Source organism: Notamacropus eugenii, chromosome 2 (genome assembly GCF_028372415.1).
Source record: "Notamacropus eugenii isolate mMacEug1 chromosome 2, mMacEug1.pri_v2, whole genome shotgun sequence".
NCBI classification, from domain to species: domain Eukaryota; kingdom Metazoa; phylum Chordata; class Mammalia; order Diprotodontia; family Macropodidae; genus Notamacropus; species Notamacropus eugenii.
In genome coordinates, this window is record NC_092873.1 from 272,162,527 (window position 1) to 272,184,574 (window position 22,048).

Sequence of the window (22,048 nt, forward strand, 5' to 3'; positions counted from 1 at the left end):
TCTACATAATTATCTGTAGATGATTTCCCCCATCAGACTATAGAGCTTCTTGAGAGCAGAGACTATTTGGGTCTGGGGTTTGGTTTTTGCTTTTGGTTTTGGTTTTTGCCTTCTTTGTATCCTTCAATTTTTTTCCAAATTTATTAATTTATTTGTTTCAGTTTTCAACAATCATAAGTTTTAAATTTTCTTCCCCTCCCTCCCCAAGGTGGAATGCACTCTTATATGGGTTCTACACATACATTCCTATTAAACATATTTTCACATTAGTCATGTTACATAGAAAAATTAAAACAAATGAGAGAAACCATGAGAAAAACAAAGCAAAACATAACAGGAGAAAATAATCTGCTTCATTCTGCGTTCTGACTCCATAGTTCTTTCTCTGGATGTGGATGGTATTTTGCATCATGAGTCCTTTGGAAATGTTTTGGTCCTTGCATTGCTGTGAAGAGCTAAGTCTATCATAAAACAGTCCTCGCACACTGTGGCTGTTACTATGTATAATGTTTTCCTGGCTCTGCTCACTTCACTCAGTATCAGTTCATATAAGTCTTTGCAGGTTTTTCTGAAGTCCATCTGTTCATCATTTCTTATAGCACAATAGTATTTCGTTACATTCATATACCACAATTTGTTCAGCCATTCCACAATTAATGGGCATCCCCTTGATTTCCAGTTTTGGGCCACCCCTAAAGAGCTGCTATAAATATTTTTGTATATGTGGAGTATAATTTGATTTTTCACACAGTACTTGGCACATAATGGGTGCTGAATGAATAGTTGTTAAATGACTTTAAGTTCTTGGGGTATTAGTAGACATGTTCAGTATGAGTCAACAGTATGATATGGCACAAAAATACCTAATGGAATCTTAAGTTAGAAGGGTGCACTACCCTCCCACTACCACCACCATCTCCACAGTTCACCTCAGAGACTTTTGCCAGTCCACAATGTATATAGTACAGTTGCCACCTCCAGTGTCCTGTTGCTTTGGTGCCACTCTCAGGATCTCTTTCTACTCAGAGACAAGTGCTAAACTGTCTGATTTCCATGATTAGACTGTCCTATCTGCTCCTGTCCATCCCCATTCTTTCTTCTACTTTACTCTTTTTATCCAGGAAAGGAAAAAAAATCATGTTTAGCTATGGCTCCAGTAAGAGCCTTTTTGTTCACTGCCCTAGTCAAATAACTTCTGGAATATTGTGCTTAATCCTAGGCACCATGTTTTAGTGTAGCAGCTGGGGAATCTACCTCTTCCATGTGGGACCCTGAGAAAAGCTGGGTGTGTTATAGAAGAATTCCCTGACCAGGTCCAATTAAATGATCTCTAAGGTCTTGTCCAATATTGAGATTCTGTGATTCGGTGATTTAGATGAAGTCTAAGGAAATGGAATTCATGTGATTTATATATGCATGTGTGGTGTATTTCAACTTTTAAAAATAATTTTGACATAAAAGCTCAAGGCTGCACATACGTAATTTTCAAGCAGATAAAGATTTTTATAAGATTAACATTTTCTAAGCATTTCACTGTAATAACAAAGAAACAGTAGTAATTCAGATATGTAATGTAATGTGATGTGATAAAAGGGAAACAAAGGAGAAAGCAGAGGAAATATGCAAAAAGAAGGAAAAATAGAGAAGAGAAATAAATCAAATAGGGTGATAATGCACTACTAGTCATTTTCAGTTCTTATTTCTCAAAATAAGACAAAGTTAGCTACTGCTTGTTCTCATCTTCCCAGGGTGCCAATGAGGTTGCTGCAGGGAGGGAAGAAAGCCAGATGTTACTGTGCCTTCACAAAATACACATATAGTCATTTTCAGATATAGGAAGAAAAAATAGATTATCGATTTTATTAAACTGGCTAAATTATCAGATGTTGCATAAACAACATTTTCTCTCTTTTTCTCTTGCCCAAAAAAATCCAAAATAATTTTGTAAGAGAAAAAAAAATTAAGAAAGTTACTTTCCTAAGGCCATACAGGTAAGAAAGTGTTAAATCCAGGATTCAAATTCAGATCTTTTGATTCTGCATCTACTGTTCTTTATTTTATACCATAGATAGACTCAGGATGAGCTCAGTGTCTGTCCTGAGTGTCTGGGAATGGGTGTATTGTCAAGAGGAGCTTCTGAAATTCCTAGACTTGGAGAAGCACATATTAGAGAGTTGGGAGTGCCCAGGCACTAGATCTTCCTGGAAGATTGATGGTGGATTCTTCAGAGGGATTGTACCATCAAATTCCTGCTTCAATTTACTCTATAAGACCCCAGAATTGCTTGGTTTGACAATAAAAATATAATACTAATTATAGTCATTACAGTCAAGAGTTTACTTTTACCTCTACTAAAAACCTACGCTGAATCTTTAACTCTTGGCGATTTGGTTGCAATCTGCACTGGTGGTATTAAATACCCATACCAACTAAATTACAGGTCCTTCAAATATCAAAGGAAGTCATTATTAATATGCCTTGGCTAGAACCAGAAAGAGTTTTATGTTCAGTTCTAGGTGTTATGTTCTAAGGACCATGATAAGTTAGCACTTGTACAGAAAGTAGTAATCAGGGTGATAAGGGGTCTAGAGACCATATCATATGGAACTTAATGAAAGGAACTGGAAATCTTTAGCTTAGAGAAGAGATGGTTTGGAGAAATGTGATAGATGCCTCCAAATACATGAAGGGCTAACAAAGAAAAAAGACTAGGTTTGTTTGGTTTGGCTTCAACACATAAAATCAACAACAATGGCCAGAAGTTACGAAGAAACAGATTTAGGCTAAATCAGTGAAAAGACAAAAACATCAAGGAATTAGAGCTATCCAAAAGTAGCATATTGAATTCAACACTTCAGAATATAGCAGATTGGCCTTCACTGGAGATCTTCAAGTAGAGCTAGATAACCTTTTGTCCACGATGTGGTAAAATTGTTCCTGGTAAAGAAAGGGATGGACTAAAAGGCACCAATAAACTAACAAACCTTTATTAAGCATTTACTATGTGCCAGACACTGTGCCAGGTACTCAGGAGGCAAAGAAATACAAAAAGAATTTTTGCCATCAAGGAACTTGCATGCTAATAGAGGTCACAGCATCATTATCATCATCATCATCATCATCATCATCATCATCATATTTACATAGTGCTTTGTGTGATGTGAAATGTGTTACAAATATTGTCTCATTTTATCCTCACAAAAACCTTGGCAGATAAGTCACATTATTATCCCTATTTTACAAATAAGGAAAGTGAGGCATGCAGATTTTTAGATGACTTGCCCAGGGTTACAGGGCTCACAAATGTCTGATGCCCAATTTGAACTCAAGTCTGTATGTCCAGGGCCCTATCCACTGTACCACCTGTCTTTTTTTTTTTTAATCATAATTTCAAATACAGTCAAAAAAATAGTCAAGAAGGATCAGAATTGAGAAAAGGCCAATTGATATGGTAATTAAGACATCATTGGAAACCTTAAAGAATGTAATTTCAATTAAACCAGATACTGCAGAGGGGTTCAGAATGAAAAGAAAGTATGTGGAAGCGCTGAGTATAGCTGACTTTTTCAACGAGTTTATCAGAGGAGAAAAGAGAGATATGATAGCGAAAGAAACAGGAGGATCAAATGAGTGTGTTTGGAGGATGAGACAGATAAGAAAATGTTTGCAGGTAGCAAGGAAGGATCCAGTAAATAGGAAGAGATGAGAGAGAGCAGGAATGATGGTGAGCGTCATCTATTGGAAAAGACAAGAAAGAATGAAATTAAAAGTTCATTCTTGTCCAAGTTTTGGCCTTGGCAAGGAGAAGGCCCACCTCTTCATCGGACACTGGAGTGAAGGAGGTGATAATGAGGCATGATGTCAGAGAGATCTGAGATGAGGAGAAAGAGAGAGAGGAAAGGAAACACTCAGCAGACGGACTCAATGTTTTGGTGAAATATGACACAAGGTCTTTGACAGAAAGGGTCAGGACAGTATTCCCTGGACAGCTTGAAAAGAGACAAGGAGGTTTGGAACAGACAGTGCAGCCACTACAACAGGGAATCAATTAAAGAGAAGTAAAAGAATTACCTTTCAGATTTCAGAAAAACTTGTAAAGACTTGTATGCACTGATACAAAGTGAAATAAGCAGAATCAGGAAAACATTGTACATGGCATCAGCAACATTGTTTGATGATAACTGTGAATAACAGCTCTTCTCAGCAGCACAATGATCCAAGAAAGGTACAAAGGACTGACAAAGGAAAATACTGTCCACATCCAGATAAAGAACTGATGGCAGATCTAAGCACACTTTTTCACTTTGTTCTTTTCCATGTTTTGTTTCTTTTGATCTATTTGTTCTTTCACAGCTGTGACTAATAAGGAACTATGTTTTACATGATAGCACATGTATAACCTATATCAAATTGCCTACTATTTTAAAAAGAGGGGAGAAGAGGGGGGGGGAGAAAAATATGGAACTCAAAATCTTGTAAAAAATAAATGCTAAAAATTGTCTTGACGTGTAATTGGGGAAAAATATAAAAAACTATTTAAATAAAAAGAATTGCCATTTTGCTGTGAAACTCCAGTTAAGATTAGGTAACAAATTGGTAGTTATAGTGATCAACACAGTTTCATGACTTCCTCAGATCCTGTCAACAGCATATGAATAGAAGCACAGAGAGCAGAGAGTGAGAGTGATCTAGGTTTGGGGTTTGGCAAGGCACGATATGGTGGGTGACAGGACAAAAGGACAAGGGATTCTAGAGTATAGGATGATATAATGTCCAAGAGACTGAAATTGGGAAGGGGAGACAGTATGACTAGTCCATAAGTAATGATCTGGGCAAGAAAAGAAGGGGCCAGAGGTTGGGAGGTTGGGGGGAAGGTGAGGTGGAGAACAACTGGAGGTCCTACTGAGGTGGAAAAAAAAATGTCTAGGAGTCAAAAGGCACCGTGGAATAATGGAAAGAGGATTAGATTGGGAGATAGAAGTCCCCAAGGACTTTTCAAATTCTGTTTCTCCTGCTTATTGCCTATGGGGCATTGTACAAGTCATTTAATTTTTCAGAGCTTTATTTTCCTTGTCTGGAAAATGTGTTAATGTCGTTGCAATAGATGGGATCTGAGCAGGGTCTTACAGGAAGCTAGGGAAGGCAGAAGTGAGGAGGAAGAGCATTTAGTTATGATGAAACTCATTCACCTATAATTTATATTTCCAAAAAAAAAAAAACAAATGGCAAAATTACAGCATTTCATGCACAATTAGATGGCTTTGTTAAGCATTTCTGCAGCATGTTAGGTGGATTAAGATTGCCTCAGGAGAGAGTTAGCTCCTTCTAAGATAGGTTTTATGGAGGATTCTTGTTAAGGGTTGGAATGGATGGCACCTGAGGTTCCTTTTAGTTCTACAATCCAACATTCTGTGAGAGATAAGATACAAGGAGTGGCAGGTGACCATTTGACAAGGAAAATAATCATAACTCACACTGATATAGTGCTTTAAGTTTCACAAAGCTAGGTTATCCTATTTGATCCTCACAGCAACCTAAGAGGTAGACACTATTATCCCCCTTTTACAGATGAAGAAACTAAGGCTATAAGAAGTTAAATGACTTGCTCACACAGTCACACAGCTATTAAGAACCTGAGGCAGAACATAAACTTCAGTTTTCCTAATTCCCAGTCCTATTCCCATCTAACATACTACCTAACTGCCTGGAAAAAATGCAAGATAAACTATAAAATCAGATAGAAGAATTCAAAAACGATCATCTGGGGATACAGAATATAGGAAAAAGCAAGTCAAAAATTCTCCATTTAAGATAGCAATTTCTCCCCTATTGGTCACTGAATAATATATAAACTTCTTAGGTTAGTTTCAAGCCTAGGCCCAATTTACCTTTATGGATTTATTTCACATTGGTTCCCAGACAAACTAGATTACTCACCACCATTACCTAAACATATTTGGTCGCAGTGGCCCTGTCCTTAGAAGGCCCTGCTTCCCACCCACCATGGCTGCTTATTGGAATCTAATCTCCCTTTCAGGGAAGACCCAGCTGAAACTCTTCCTCCTCCACAAAGCTTTTATCGATTGTCCCAGAATGAAATGAGCTCTGTTCTCTGAGCATAGTGCTGTTTAATGATTTTTTTCAGTCATTTCTGATGCTTCATGACCCCATTTGTGGTTTTCATGGCAAAAATAATGGAGTATTTTACCATTTCCTTCTCCAGCTCATTTGACAGATGAGGAAATTGAGGCAAATAGGGTTAAGTGATTTGTCCAGGGGAACATAGTTAATTAATGTCTGAAGCTGGATTTGAACTCACAAAGAGGAGTCTTCCTGACTTCAAGCCCAGTACACTACCCACTGCACCACCTGGCTGCTATCTTAACTTTTCTTACACACTTAATTATTTTTGTACTGTGATTATTTGCATCTCCTCTCTCCTACAAGATCAGAAATTTCATGAGGGACAAGGATTGAACCATTTCTATCTTTGTGTCTCTCTCGGTGTTTTGCGCATAGTAGGTACTGAATAACTCTTTCTTGAACTGGTTTGTTGAATCAAAAAAAGTTAAAATAAAGAAAGGAGTTTTTGTTTTGTTTTATTTTGCTTTGCTCAAAGGGTAAGCAGTCAGCACTTTGGAAAATGTGGCTCTTTAGAATAACTATTCCACTAGATTCTACGCACAGTTTAACTGAAGCAAATCCAGAAGCATCCACCTAAATTTGTCCAAATCTAAAGAGACTGCTTTTAACATATGATCTTAATTTATTTATGTAGAGATTTTCCCAGGGATCTTGCTTTGACAAGTAATTAAAATCATGTTGACTACATTCAAATTGAAAAAGTAATTTTAAACAAAATTAAATATTTCCATAGTTTCTGATTCATACCTTTTAATTAATTGAATTATAAAAGTTTATATCAATATTTTTACTTTAAACCAAAATTGTATTAATACAATTTCCAATTTTAAATATATCATACGAACAGTAAACCTTAGACTTTTTGATAATGATTTGCTTCCACTGAAATAATTTCATATCATAGCTAATAGGATGTAGAGTTTGAAGGGGTCTTAAAGACCACCTAATCTAATCATTGGTGTGCATATAGCATGGGCCAGATGTGCCAGCACCTCCAAGTTTACCCAGCCCATGCTTGGTGTACACCTATGAATCCAACGCTTCCATTTTACAGATGAGGAATCAAGACTCAAAGATACTAAGTTAGCAAATAATGAATAGGGCCAGCACCTGAGTTCAAATCTGGCCTCAGACAGTTAGTAGTTATGTGATCCTGGGCAGTCACTTGACCTCTGTTTGCCTCAGTTTTTCTCATCTGTAAAATGGGAATAATAGTAACACCTATCTCCCAGGGTTGTTGTGAGTATCAAATGAGATATTAATTGTAAAGCCCTTAGTACAGTACCTGCTATATAAATGTTAGCCTTTATTTGGACCCAGGTCTTCTACTATCAAATATAGGACTCTTGGCATTATGTAATATTGCTGCTTCAACTACAAGATGAATACTGAGTAACATCCACAGAAGAGAAGAAAAATTAGCAAATTTCTTAAGTTAGGAGTCAGTTTTCTCTTTTACTGTAAATACTAAGTTGATTTTCCTTGGAATTTCTCTTCCATTATTAGATTCATTTTTGCCTATTAATAAAAAAAATAGTGCATGAATTTCACAGTAAAGGTGCATCAATATTTTAACAAAGCAGTTTACATTTTCTGCCTATCTGTTTATCTCCAAAATGTTGCATTCAGGTTATTGCAACCTATTTCATTCCATCATCTATTCAAATTTATAGCTCCAGGCCTCCATTTTTTTTTCTATCTGAATTCTAGAACAACAATTAATCACTAAATAGCATGGTAGTGCAAAAATAAAATTGAAATAGAATACAAGGTAAATAGGAAGGACTAAAACTTGGGTCACACACCTACATATCCCCGTTTCCTGCACTCTGGTTCCTGGAGAAAAGTGGGGAATAGGGAGTGTAAAACCCTGCATACCCCACTCTTCAGGTCATTTCTTAGCAGGTAATGGATCTGAAACTGTATGTGACTTGTCCAGTAGATGAATGCTGAAATTTTAACACCTGGGAACAGTTTCTTTCAGCACTGGACTAAAGGATTATAGAATCACAGATTTAGAGCCTGAAGGGATCTTTGAGGATATCTAGTGAACCCCTCCCTACCCCCCCCAAATGAAACCCAAAAAAACCAAGTGACTTACCCAAAGTCATCCAGTACAGTTTGGGCCAACCCTGTCTACTGAGACTCAGACCTCCCACAATCTAGACATGGCCTGACTGCTCTTCTCTGTTTTAGCTGTCTTTCTTGAATGTGACCCATGCCAGACCAGTCTTTTCATGTCTGAGAGAATATTCTTATTGAGAATTACTCTTATTGTGAAGTTCCAACAACCCTGGAAATAGATAATGTTTATTCTAGAAGATAGAAGACTCAAGAGAAATTAAGTATTTGAAGTTCTGTCATATGAAAAAGGTCTCGGACTTGTTCCAGTTGACCCCAGAGGGAAGAACCAAGGGTAATGGGTAGAAGTAACAAAGAGGTAAACTTCAGTTTCATCTATGGAAAAACTTCCCAACAATTAGAGCCAGGCCAAAGTGTAATGAGCTTCCTCAGAAGGTCATGGATTCCCCATCAATGGGCATCATTAACTGAAGACTGGACAACCAGCTGTCAGAGATGTTAGAGAAAAAATTCCTGTTAATGTATACACTAGACAAAATGTCCATTGAGGTCATTTCCAGTTTTAAGCTTCTGTAATTATTTTTGGACCTTTGCCTCTCTTTAGACGTAATACATTATAATGGCATGTGTCATTGAAGTTGAGAAAATAAATGCTCAGTTCCAAGTACATCCCGTGGGAGGGTCACCTGTTGGCCAGTTCCTATACTCAGTCTGTGTATGTTCCAATCCAATCCTTAAGAGGACTTGGAGGTGAAAAGGAACTTAGGAATAATCCACTCAAATCCCTTTAATTTTACAGATCCACAGACTACGGGCCAGAGAGATAGATAATCATTTGTCCAAGATCATCCAATGACACAAGTGAGACTAGGACACTAGACACCTTGCTCCCTGTCCACCATTCACAGCATCACACTGCACTGTTTCTCTTGGTGAGTACAGTGTGAAGAAACTGTCCTTTAAGAAAAATTAGATACATGACATATTCCTTTCAGAAGAATTTTAGTCACCACCTAGGAGACTATGATTGTAATTCATAGCAATTGCCACGAGGTGGTGGTGGTGTCCTTTCAGTTTACTAACCCCAACCTGCAAGGCTAACTTGTATTTTAAAGATGAAGTAGAAATTGCTTTTAAAATGTACTTTATTAACAAAATAAAAACTTATGCTCTCAGGAAAACTTATTATAAAGATATTTTAATTAGATCCATATGACTTAATATGCTTCATCATCATTATTAATATTATCATTATTATTTATTGTTTTTGCAGCAGCTAGGTGGTACACCAGGCCTGGAGTCAGAAAGACTCATCTTCCTGAGTTCAAATCCAGCCTCAGACCCTTCGTAGCTGTGTGTCCCTGGGCAAGTCACTTAACCCTGTTTGCTTCAGTTTCCTCATCTGCAAAGTGAGATGGAGAAGGAAATGGCAAACCACTCCAGTATCTCTGCCAAGAAAACTCCAAATGGAATCACAAAGAGTTGCACACAACTGAAAAACAACAAATAATCTTGGTTTGACATTGTGAAACAGTGATTCAAAGGTCTGGTTCTCCGTTCATTTTATTTCCATACTTGGTCTTAATGGCTGCCATAACTGAAAAAATACCTCTCAAAGAAACGTAAATTGAAATGGAAGAAGTGAATCACAACTGTGCTTGTTAAATCATGAGATCATTTTTCATTCCTATACATCAATTATGCAAATGTTTTGGTTGAAATCTGACTAGTTAATTTTTATCTTCTCCAATGTCAATCAATTATTCATGAAAGCTAATCAGAAGTTGTGGCTTTTTTTTTAATCTTTTAACAAATGGTTCAAATCCCACTCTTTACTTGAAAATTTTCAAAACAGTTTAGGAAAGTCAGGTTCCAAGTTTGTGTGCTGATTTGAGTGTTGCCATGGGTTCAGAGGATCATAGATTCAGAGCTTGAAGGAAACCTAGAGGCCCTTGGGTGCAACCCCCTTTTATTTACAGGTGAAGAAATAGTGACACAGAGAGGAAAAGTGAGTGGCTAAGGGTCACACAGCTAATCCATCTCAGAGGCAGCATTTGAATTACTTTGACTGAATCTAAATCCAACACTTTAGCCACCACACCACCCATCTGCCAGAACTTGGCATATTTATGTTGTTTTCAACAATAAACGCTTAGTTTTTAAATGCCATGTTCAAAGTAATGGCTATATATGACGTTAGCTCATCTCAAAGCACAATATATACTTAACGATAAAGTTCATAAGTACAGCAAATATAAATCCACATTTGAAGCAATCTTGATCATGTTAAAGTTGTTTGGCTGACCTTGTCAGATCTGATTCAGTCAGACTGCAACTGTTTTTCCTCTTTGGGAAGGTTAGGAAATATTTCTTCCTCTCAAACAAGTGAAAACTTCTTTCTCCCTGGACCCCATGCCTCTCCTGTACATTGAATGCTTTTTCATATTTAAATGTTGCCTTCACTTTCTGTTTCATTGCTATTTTGCTGGGTTTGGGGGCTACTAATAATAACAAAGAACTGTTTCTAGCCTTGATATTTGTATTAGCATCAGTACTGTCTTCAATATATGGGTGGGTTTTAGGGGGGTTGTTGATTTTGGGAAGAAAGAGGGGTTTGCAGGAATCTTCTTAAGGAATTTTTTAGGTAATGAACTAAAATTCATTACAATACATGAACAACTGAGAGTACAACCGTCATTCTCTCTGTGTTATTGACAGATTTCCTTAGGATACCTCACATAATATATGTGACATGTGAGCATATGATGGACATATCAGGTAAGGATACCAGTTTGAATACGCATATTTTTGTGACTTCAGTTGTTCAGTAATGTCTGATTCTTTGTGACCCCCCAAAGACCATAATCTTTTTGGGGTTTGCCATTTCCTTCTCTGGTAGATTTAGGCAAACAGAGGTTAAGTGACTTACCCAGAGTCACACAGCTAATAAGTGTCTGAAGTCACATTTGAACTCAGGTCTTCACTTTATCCATTGAACCACTTAGCTGCCTCCTAGGTAAGCAGGGGCTAAATGACTTGTTGAGGACACACAGCTAGTAAGTGTCTGAGATCTAATTTGAACTCAGGTGTTCCTGACTCCAAACCCAGCACTCTATCCACTGAGCCATCTAGCTATCCCAAGGGTTATATTAAATCCTAATAAAATAAAATTTATTTCCTAAGGATACTTCATATAATATATGTGATGTGTGTTCATACAACATATAAACCAAGTAAAGGTACCAATGTCAATGTACATATTAAATCCTAATAAAACTTTCTTTGCATTTTAATTTTAAAAATAGATTAAAATCCTAATATACTCTCCCCATACCACGAATGGATTTTTTTCATAGCCCCTCAGGTGCATCTGTTCTTTAAAGGCCACTACTGTTAGTAACAGATGAGTTACTGATCTGAATCAGTGAAAGGTATATCCACATGAAGATTTGCATATACTGATAAAATTTCCACATTTGGAGAAAAAAAAGAAGAATCAAATAATTTAGCATTATAAACCATTTATCATTATAAATCACTTCTTGCTTTAATATTTAATCATTAGGTAGAACAGATAGCTAATGGAAATGGTTAACATTCATCAGGGATGCTTGTGTATATTCTGATGGGGCAAAAAAAAAAAAAAAACGTAGTAAGTAGTAAATTCTCAATACTTACCAGAATGTCTGAGATTTTCCATCTCTTAGCTCTACCTCCCACTACAGAATAATGTCACTCCTTGTCTAGGAGGTTTCTGGATTTGTGGATATAACTAAATAGAACTTAGCTGTAAGCATCCTGGCATACTTGCTAATATTCTCTCCTTTTTTTGTTTTCTTTTTCATCCTCTTCTTTGAATATGATCTGTTTCAATGTGGTATGTGACCTTGGGATAATGGACTTAGCTCCCGAAGGAAGCAAATATATATGCTAGAATGTCAGCTATTGTTTTTACTCTTTATAAAGAACTAATAAGTGAATAACTAGTACTTGATAACTAGAGAACACAAAGTATAATAATGAACAATGAGACATCTACCCAACAAATCCATTGCTTTCCAATATCCCAGAAGTCCCCCCAGATACAGAATCAATCTAGACCCAAGGATTCTAAGCCATCCAAAATTTGTCTTCCCTTGAGCATACAAGGGAGTACCATGTACTGTTCTTATTGGACTCTTGACCCATATTTCCCCTAGACCAGTCATTAGGTACGTACTGAGCAATTTTAGCGTTGTATTCTTGCCTCACCCACAGTATAGGATGGAAGATTTTCTGTGAATTAGAACTCAGGAAGCCTAGAGCGTCCCCAAATCTGCTCACTAGCCCCAGCCAACCATTCACAGCCCAGGGAGAGTGCTGCCTGCCTCCTTTTCACTCTGGCCTTTACTACAGCTCTCCCCTACTACTATAACATGTCACTCTCCACAAGCGTAAATCGGCCTCACTGCATGACAAATATTTCAGGACCTATGATTTCATCTGAGTGAGTACTCCCTCCATCATTACAGACCGCACTCCTTCCACAGCTTTGCAGGGAAATTCATGAATTTCTGTAACCAAAAGAATCATTTGATGACACCAATTAACATAGCTGGGTTAGTCCCTGCATGACTGGCATACAGTACATTGCTTGGCTCGTACTCAAAACTTTTCTAACTTGGTTAGCTATATCAGAGCTGATGATTTACTGCCAGAAACTTTGTAATACTTTGTGCCATGATGATGCATCAGAGTAGGATGTCTAATAAGCTATAAATAACTAATTACCTAGAAAAGAGATGAATAACTCAATAGAAATAACATAAGGAATAATATTTATAAGAAAAGGAACACCTACTACCATATGGTGCTTCATCTACAATCCCCTATTATCAAACCTAATCCATTTAATTAAACCCTTTTGTCCTCTCTAAGCTGTAATATGAAAAACAGCATGGCATACTTCCTGGTCTCCATGTCAGGAAGACCTGGGTTAAAGTCCTGCTTTTGGTATATATTAGCTGTTTGACTGTTGTTAAAATACTTTAGGCAGGTCTCTAAGACCATAAGCTACAAGAGAATTGAGAACTGCAGGTATGCATTGGTGGAGGGAGTTTGTTTCCACCAAGGAAATCAATCAATCTATCAATAAATATTTATTAATATATCAATAAATATTTACTATGTGCCAGGCATTTTGTCAAGTACTAAGGATACAAAAAGAGGGAAAAGACATACAGCCCCTCCCCTCAAAGAGAAACTTAAATCATTCACCTGGAACAGAAAGCAAACAGCAAAAATCTCTAGTGTTGTTCCATCCCTTACTCTTAAATATCTCAGCTGTAAATTGAAGCAGCAAGATTAGAAAACTCTCTAGGATCTTGATATTATTGGTCTTCCCAGGACTGAGAACCTCTTACTATTTCAGACATGACGATGCCCACACACTTCTAGTGATTTGGATGGGCACAAATGATACGACTAGAAGGAATCTCAAAAGCATTTTTAAGGCTTATGAATTCTTAGGCAGAAAGAAACCAAAGTCTTCAAGAGCACACCTGGTCCTTTCCTTACTGTTTCTGATTAAAGATGGGGACTTCAGACAAAAGAAGCAGGTATGAGATGATGTCTGAGAGAGAACTTGGGATATGTTGGCCTCCATTAAAAATGCAAGTAGGATGGGCTCTCTGCCAGGGCTACAGTGCACCTAAAGAGGACTGAGGGAAAAAAATATATATTTGTAAAGATTGGATGCAAATCTAATCAAAAAAGCTTTAAGCTGAAAAAGGAAGAAGCCAGGACGAAACTACCTACGTATGTTTCCCAAGAAGGCAACCTGGCATAATAGGAGAAGGCTAGGCTTAAAGTCAGGAAAATTTGGATTCAAATCCATCCACTCACAATTATTACAACTACTGGCAAATCTTTTGTCCTTTCTGTGCCTCAGGCTACTCTCTAGTACTTATACGCATAGATGGGTTTCCATCTGTATCTGCTTCTGCATATCTGGAGGGAGTTCCCACACAGGGACTTCCTCAAGCTGAAGAAATTAGAGCTCCTTCCAGTATTCCATATTTTTAACAGGTTATGTACCACAGAGAGTAAGCACATTAAGAATAACAATAGGGATCTCCTGAAAGTCACAGGAGTCAAAATCTAAAAAGAAAAGAGCCAGAAATAAAACCCAAGGCCTCAGATGTCTATTTGTATATAGACAGAATAGAAAGGATAATGGAGTCATATCACAGGCACTTTTAACTCAGCTATGTGGGCTATGAGAAAGGGAGAGAGGAAGAGAGAGACAGAGACAGAGACAGAGAGACAGAGACAGAGAGAGAATTATTTTTATTGTCAGAATACATTACAGTATAGATCACTTTGAGACCCCAAGATCAGTCAGCCTCATATTGAGTTCTGCTCATCCTGGGTCATCTCTAGTCATCCTGATGAATATCTGGTCACTGGATTCAGATGGCTCTGGAGGAGAAGTGAGACTGGTGACCTGCACAGCCCTCCCTCATTCAAAACAAAGTCAAGTGCAAGTCATGTCATTATTTCTCTGATGACATGGTCTTCAGCAACGAAGGACAAACACACTAAGGGGGAGAGGCTCCGTAAAAGCATTGAGGTTCAAGTGTAATTGTCTTGAACTAGGTTTTCCTGACTCCAAGGTTGGTTCTGCAGTCACTTAATAGTCTTCCTCCCACCGTAATTATAATGGCCATACAATGTGAAACTAGGAATCTGTGTTGTCTATTTTTTTGTTTTATGAGAAAAAAATATATACTTTTTTTTTTACTAAGAATGTTATATATTTAGTTAGTAAAATTAAATTGGATTTCTGCTTAATTCAGCATATATTTTAGTAATGATTTGGGGAATCAGTTCAAAATTTGCCACAAGGTAAAAAACTAAACTTGGAATCAATCACATTTAATTTCTCACTTAGGAAAAATTGTCAGTCCTATATGCTTAATTTTTTCCCCTTCTGTAACTATGGAGTAAATAGAGGATGAATTATCACTCATCAGAAATCATTTCAGATCAATGAACTTCTAAATGGTCCCTGGAGCTACCTGCCATTTCATCCAATTCCACGATAACCTAGGTTTCTTAAACGGCTTGAAATGCTCACTTACCAAGTTGGAAGCTACGAATTCTAATCCAATTCTCTCACTCACTTGCTATATGTCATTTTTCTCACCTGTGTTTCAATATGCCCACTGTGAAAATGGGCATAAAATGATACTTTTCTCACAAAGGCATTGTGAGAATTAATGAATATGTGCAGACAATTTAGGAGGCTTTGAGAACCTCATAAGAGAAAAGATATAAAAGTGAAATGGGGCCAAGAGCATGCATTCTTGCAGAAGGATTGACAGTGATGGCCTTTAGCTCCTTACTAACCTCTCCCCCTCCAAGATGCATTCAAGGTCTCTCCCTCTCCCTCTCCCTCTCCCTCCCTCTCTTCCTCTCCCTCTCCTTTCTCTCTCTCCATCAAGTGTGTGTGTGTGTGTGTGTGTGTGTGTGTGTGTGTGTGTGTGTCTGTGTCTGTGTCTGTGTGTTTCTACAACTATCTTGAATCAGGAAAATTTTCAAGGCCTGCTGTTGAGGGTTGTGAACAAGTGTCAGAGAGGCAAATGTTTTCCCTAGTCTCAGTAGAAGGTGCTAACTCTATGAGAATAATATTACATACTGTACACCCTGAGGCAAGGAGGAAGGGAATGGAATTCATTTACTGTAATTTGGTTAGAAGTGAGGGATTAATCTTTGGCTGATAAGGGTGAGACTTCACAATTACCTAAGGGACCCTTCTGTGTGGGATTAGTGGATTAGTCCCAAAACATGTTGGTCCCAGAATTCTCACTGGAAAAGAGCTAGCCCCTAACACTTTGTAAAGGAAAGGCGCAGCTGTAGCAGTATCAGCAGAACCTCCACGAATTGATGGTAGCAGATGGTACTATGGAGGCAATGGCCCAGCTGGAAACCAATAGAAAATTCAGGGTAGACTAGAACAGCAGTAGCAGAAAAGTATCTCTCTGAAGTCTTCTCAACATCATAATTCCTTCGACCGATCCTCAAGCAACTGATCTTGAGGCTCCCTACCATCCCCGTTAACCTTCTTGCTCCAACTTTTAACACTCTTCCTAAGGCATGATGCCCAGAACATACTACAGCCACTTCTATAACATTCATTTCAAAAACACAAATTTTTCCAGTATACTTGTAATATATTAGAGAAAATTTTGAGCATAACACAAATTTTTGGTTTGTTTATACACAAATAGCACAAATGCTGATGAAACCCTTCTAGAAGCAAACTTTAGTTCTTTTTCAAGGTAAGTTGTTATATGTATTGTCTATCTGCTGGTGAAGTAGCAGCTCTGGGTAGAGAGGGGCTGATCCCCATACCACACACACACATGCACACACACACACACACACACACACACACACACACACACAAAACCTGCCTACCTTCTACCATGATATCTAGTCACTCAGGCCTAGAGTTGTCCCTGCCCAAGAAGAGCTGTGGCCAGCCTGGGCACAGCTCAAGCTGTAGCCCAAAACTGGGATACTACCACTATTTATTTTAATATTCCTGTATTCTTAACCATTTAACAAACATAAAACTGCACTGTTGTTTTTATAGGGTTCCTATCTTTTTTTATGCATCATGACAATATTTTTTAACTTTGTGCCCCTAACCCTATTTTCCCCTATAAACTATAAGCCTTATAGTTTTTATTGAGCTATTTTGCATAATGCAGTGTCTTTTGGGAATGCATCATATGTTGTATCGTGGCAGAACTGATTGTACTCCAGATGTGGTCTGACCTAGAATACTTTTAGGCTTTTATTTCTTTTATTTTGAATACTATGTTTCTTCTTCTGGTCATATTACTGACTTATTTTGAGCTTGGAGTCCACTAAAATCCCCAGATCTTTTTCATTTAATAACAAGAATAGCTACCATTTGTACTGGGCTTTGTGGTTTGAAAAACATTTTACAAATGTTATTTTATCCTCACAACAGCCCTGGGAGGTGGGTGTTACTATTATCCCCATTTTACAGATAAGGAAATTGAGATAGACAGTAGGGAAGTGACTTGCCCTGGGCCAAATAACTAGTGTCTTGGAGCAGAATTTGAATTCAGGTCTTCCCGACTTTACATCCATCTTTATCTACTGTGCTACCTAGCTGCCTCTACACATAATAAATGTAAAATAAATGTAAAAACAAGAATGCCAAGCCATAAAAGAAATGCTTCCATATTTCACGAAATCATGGATTTTTCAAGCTAAAGGGAAACTCAGAAGTTTTCTATTCTTGCTATTAGCATTGTGTAGATGCTACATTATTATGTTAGTTGTGTATTTTGACCAGGGTGCTTCTGGCCATACCTGCTACAGTAATAGTTCATGAGGCTGAAAGGGAGCTTACTGGGGCTCTCCATAGGGAGGTCATGAATTCCCCCAAACACTTTCCTATCATAATGAAATAGTGTATGTGTAGCAAATAGCAACAATTTTCAGGGGCAAGAATAATTCTAATATTACACTGACAACCCCAAATTTTCCCTTTGTTTAGCTGCATCAAAAGCAAGTAACAGCCCATCGTTAACCTATTACATATTAAGCCTTATAACTTGTCATCTGCTAAAGATATCCCTGAGAATTGTACAACAATTTAAATATTTCTTACATATACTAGGAGGCACTAGCAGTGTCAAATTCCCCAAAAACCTGCTCTAGGAAGTTATTTCCATTCACTGCTGAACTCTGCTGGGTATTTTAAAACTTACTTCTAATAATTCAAATACTTGAAGCTTCATAGTACCTGTTATCAGATGAGCTCAGAGTTCCTTGCTGGTATTAGGCGGTCTGGTTGCACTTTCTCTGTGGATTGTAAATTCCTATTTCTATTTCAGGGGCCTGCTGCTGATGTACATCTGAATCTATACTGATCAGGCCATTTGAAGTGGTGATCCTCTTATGGGGAGAACAGAAAGAAAGGGCAGGTTCCAAGACTGGTTAGTTGGCAGAGGACTCCTCTGAGTTGAACCCTGCCAGCTTCTTCCTTCCACTTAAGGAAGAGTCAGAAACACTCATTTTACAGATGAGGCCATTGAGGCAACTGATTATCTTCAGAGAGATAAAGTGTTTTTAATGAAGATCATTTAAGTGGGAGGGAGCCCAGGTGCTCTGAATCCAGAAACCCTGCTCTCACCACCACTCCATACTGCCTCCTTGAGATCCTGGTGAAATTATAATTACTTCTAAAAATCTTATAAGAGCTACTTGCCAAGGGAACAACCTAGATACTGAGATATTGTTTAAGGCAGTTAACCATAATTAGACTTCATATTAGCTAACTGAAAAATAATCCAATTAATATAATATGTGAATCAATAATTATATTAATACCAAATTAATAAAATATATAATAGAAAACATTTATTAAACACCTACTGTGCTGAGCTTAATAAGTTTATACTCCCAAAACAGTATATTGGTTTAACTATATGAATTTAATTTATTTTTAGTGTGAGATAAAAAGCAAGAAATTTATAGTCAGCAAGGCCGTAAAACAAGAAATGAAATGAGATAACATAATAATATTAACAAGGCAGCATGGCATAGGATAAAGAGTTGACTTCAGAGCCAGGACAACTTAAATTCAAGCACTTCCTCTGATAAGTACTGTCTTTGTAACCCTGAACAAGTCCTATATCTCCCTCTGTGTTTTAGGCAACTCTGAGATTACAAATGGCATTGAAATGTATGAGTAGAAGAAATTCCTCAGTAGCAGCTCACTACAACCATGGAATCACAGATCGGATCCCTATCCTTATGATAGGGAAAAAATTTGAGAATAGAATCATTTTCTAAACATCACAAATTTCTGGCTCTGCCACTTACTAACTGTATGCTCTTAGGTAAGTCATCTCAATTAGCAGACCAAATATTGGCTCTGGAATCAGAGGTCCTGAGTTCAGATCCTGTCTCTGACACTTCTTGTTTGTCTTTGAGCAAGTCAGCTTCCCTGGGGCCTCAGTTTGCTCATCTGTAAAATGAGAGGGTTGGACTAGAAAATGGATTCTTAATTTTTTTTGTGTTGTGGGCCCATTTGACAATCTAGTAAAGTCTATATGGACCCCTTCTCAGAATAATGTTTTAAATGGCATGAAATAAAATACAAAGAATATACAAGAAAACAATGATCAATTAAAATCAAGGTGCAATTTTTTTCCCATATAAATTCACAGACCCTCTGAACTCTATCCACAGAGGCTCTTGATATCCAAGTTAAGATGAACTGAACTAGATGAGATCTGGGTTCCCTTCCAGCTCTAAAGCCGTGATCCATGAAACTCTCTGGGCTTGAATTTCCTCATCTGCAAAATGGGGGAGGGAGGAATGAAGGGAAGGAGGAAGGAGGGGAGGTGTTGATTTGATTATCTTTTTTTAAATTCTGAATTAAAGAAATAAAACAAGCATTTCCACAACAGTGGAAGAAAAAAAAAGAGGATTGCACTTGAAGCAGATCTATTATGTATAATTTGCTATTCTTTTTAAATATATAGCCATTATATAACTCTTTTTTTCCCCTCCCCACTCTAGAGATGGCTACCATTAGACACAAATATACATACATATATGTATGTATGTGTATATATTATGTATATATACATATATATGTATATTTGACTTGATGATCTCGAAACTTTCTGCCACTTCAAAATCTATGGTCTTATAACACATTTTTAGCAGGTAATCCTTACTATAAAATCAGGTTTCCAGATTCCAAAAAGGCTGGTGAATTATGTTGACTCTTACACAGCCAGCAATGTTCCAGCCCTCTTTTGTGACAGTTATTTGAGGAACATATAATCCAGCTATTATTTAGCACCTACCTACCTAAGCAAACTCTAAGGCCAATTGCCCAACAAATTATTCTCAGAAATAAGAACCACAATTCATACTTCAGTATATTGAAATGTCAAGGGTTCATTGGGTGAATTCTGGGACAAAAATTGCCTGTGAATGTACAAAATGAGATTCCAAGATTCACATCAAAAATCCTTCTTCAACTCCTTGAAACATGAGTCAAACATCTTGGGATCACCCCAACGAATTGCCCAAATTTGGGGAATATGGTATATCTGGAAGTAGAGCCAGTCAGTCCATCAATAAGCATTTACTAAGCATTTATTATGTCCCAGGCATTGTTCTGAATATTGGAAATAAAAAGAAAGGAAAGAACATGGTCCCTGACTTCAAGAAGCTCACCCTACAATGGAGGAGTTAATGTACAAAAAGCTACATACATAGTAGGTACACACAGTACTAATGGGAGGTGGTGTCAGAGGGTAGACACTAGGAGAGGCAGAGATAATAAGGAAAGTAGGTAACTAGGAAAGGTTTCCTGAAGAAGATGGGATCTGAGGTGAATCTTGAAGGAAGTTTGGGAAGCAAGGCAGTAGAAGTGAGAATGGAAGGAATTCGAGGCATGAAGGATAGCCAGTGACAAAGCGTGAACAGTATCTGTGGCTATTTCTGGAGAAAATGTTGTCAAGACCAAATCCATTCTCAGCAAATATTCAAAAGTTCCTCTTGTATGTAAAATGCCACCATGAGATGAAGAATATGATAAAATGACTAAAAGTTCTCTATAGTCTTAGATCCATAAACTCTGTCCCTTTGCAATTAGCAAGAGTACATTCATTCAGTATGCTGTAGAATACTGTAGAATCAAAAAAAAAGAATATTGTAGAGTCTTTTGAGATCAACTTGGCACTGAAGTTCACAAATCAGACAAATTTAATAGTTCATGGGCAATTATTAAGATTCAGTTATATTATATAGGCATCACTTCAAATATGAAATTCTTGGGCACTGGGACACAATGAAAAGCTCTAATGCCTTTTTTGTTTGGGTATGTTGCCAGCAAAGTCAATGATCTAAATACATTTTGGAGGTATATAGGCTGAATTAGCCAGCAAAATCCCAAGTGAGTATGGTCCCAGGAGAACTTGTAAAAGAGGAATGGTTTGGCACCAATATCCTCTGTAACTCTTTTGGTTTGTCTTTCCCTCTACCCTTCATCACACACACACACACACACACACACACACACATACATACACAAACATATCCCCCAGAGGCCTCCAGTACCTCCTGTTCCTTCTCTACAATAATCTCAGACTCCTGGATTCATAAAGAATTACAGATTTTGAGCAGGATGGGGTGTCCAATCCTTTTATTTTCCAGACGGGGAAACTAGGCCCAGAAAAGTCAAGTAACTTAGCCAATGTCACCCAGGTAGTAAGTAACAGAGAAAGAATTTGAGCTCAGATTCTAAAGGATCAAAATCTAGTTCTCTTTCCTCTGTACCTTGCTGCCTCTCAATAACAATAACAACCAAGAATCTCCTGAAGCCAACTCAAATAGTTCTCAAGAACCCATTGTTAAATTTTCAATATGAGCACTTATTTATCAGATATTGGCAAACACTATAAATCAGGGCTCAATTTATTATTTTGTTGATTGTCTATACTTAAGAAAATGACTGGAAGAAATGTTAATAATGCAGATTAAACTTGCATACCATGTGTCTTTTTTTTTTTGAGGAATCATTTGTTAAACACTTTCCAGAATACCACTGAATTAACAATTAAATACCTAAGATATTTTTGGACAGAAAGATTTGTTGGTATCCTTCCAATCACACCAAAAAGGCAGTTTCCTACTCTAAGTATTCCAAGAATGATTTCAGAAAGTTCTGCATCTCATCAGAAATGACACCTAAGTCATCAGGTTTCTAGTCGAGGGT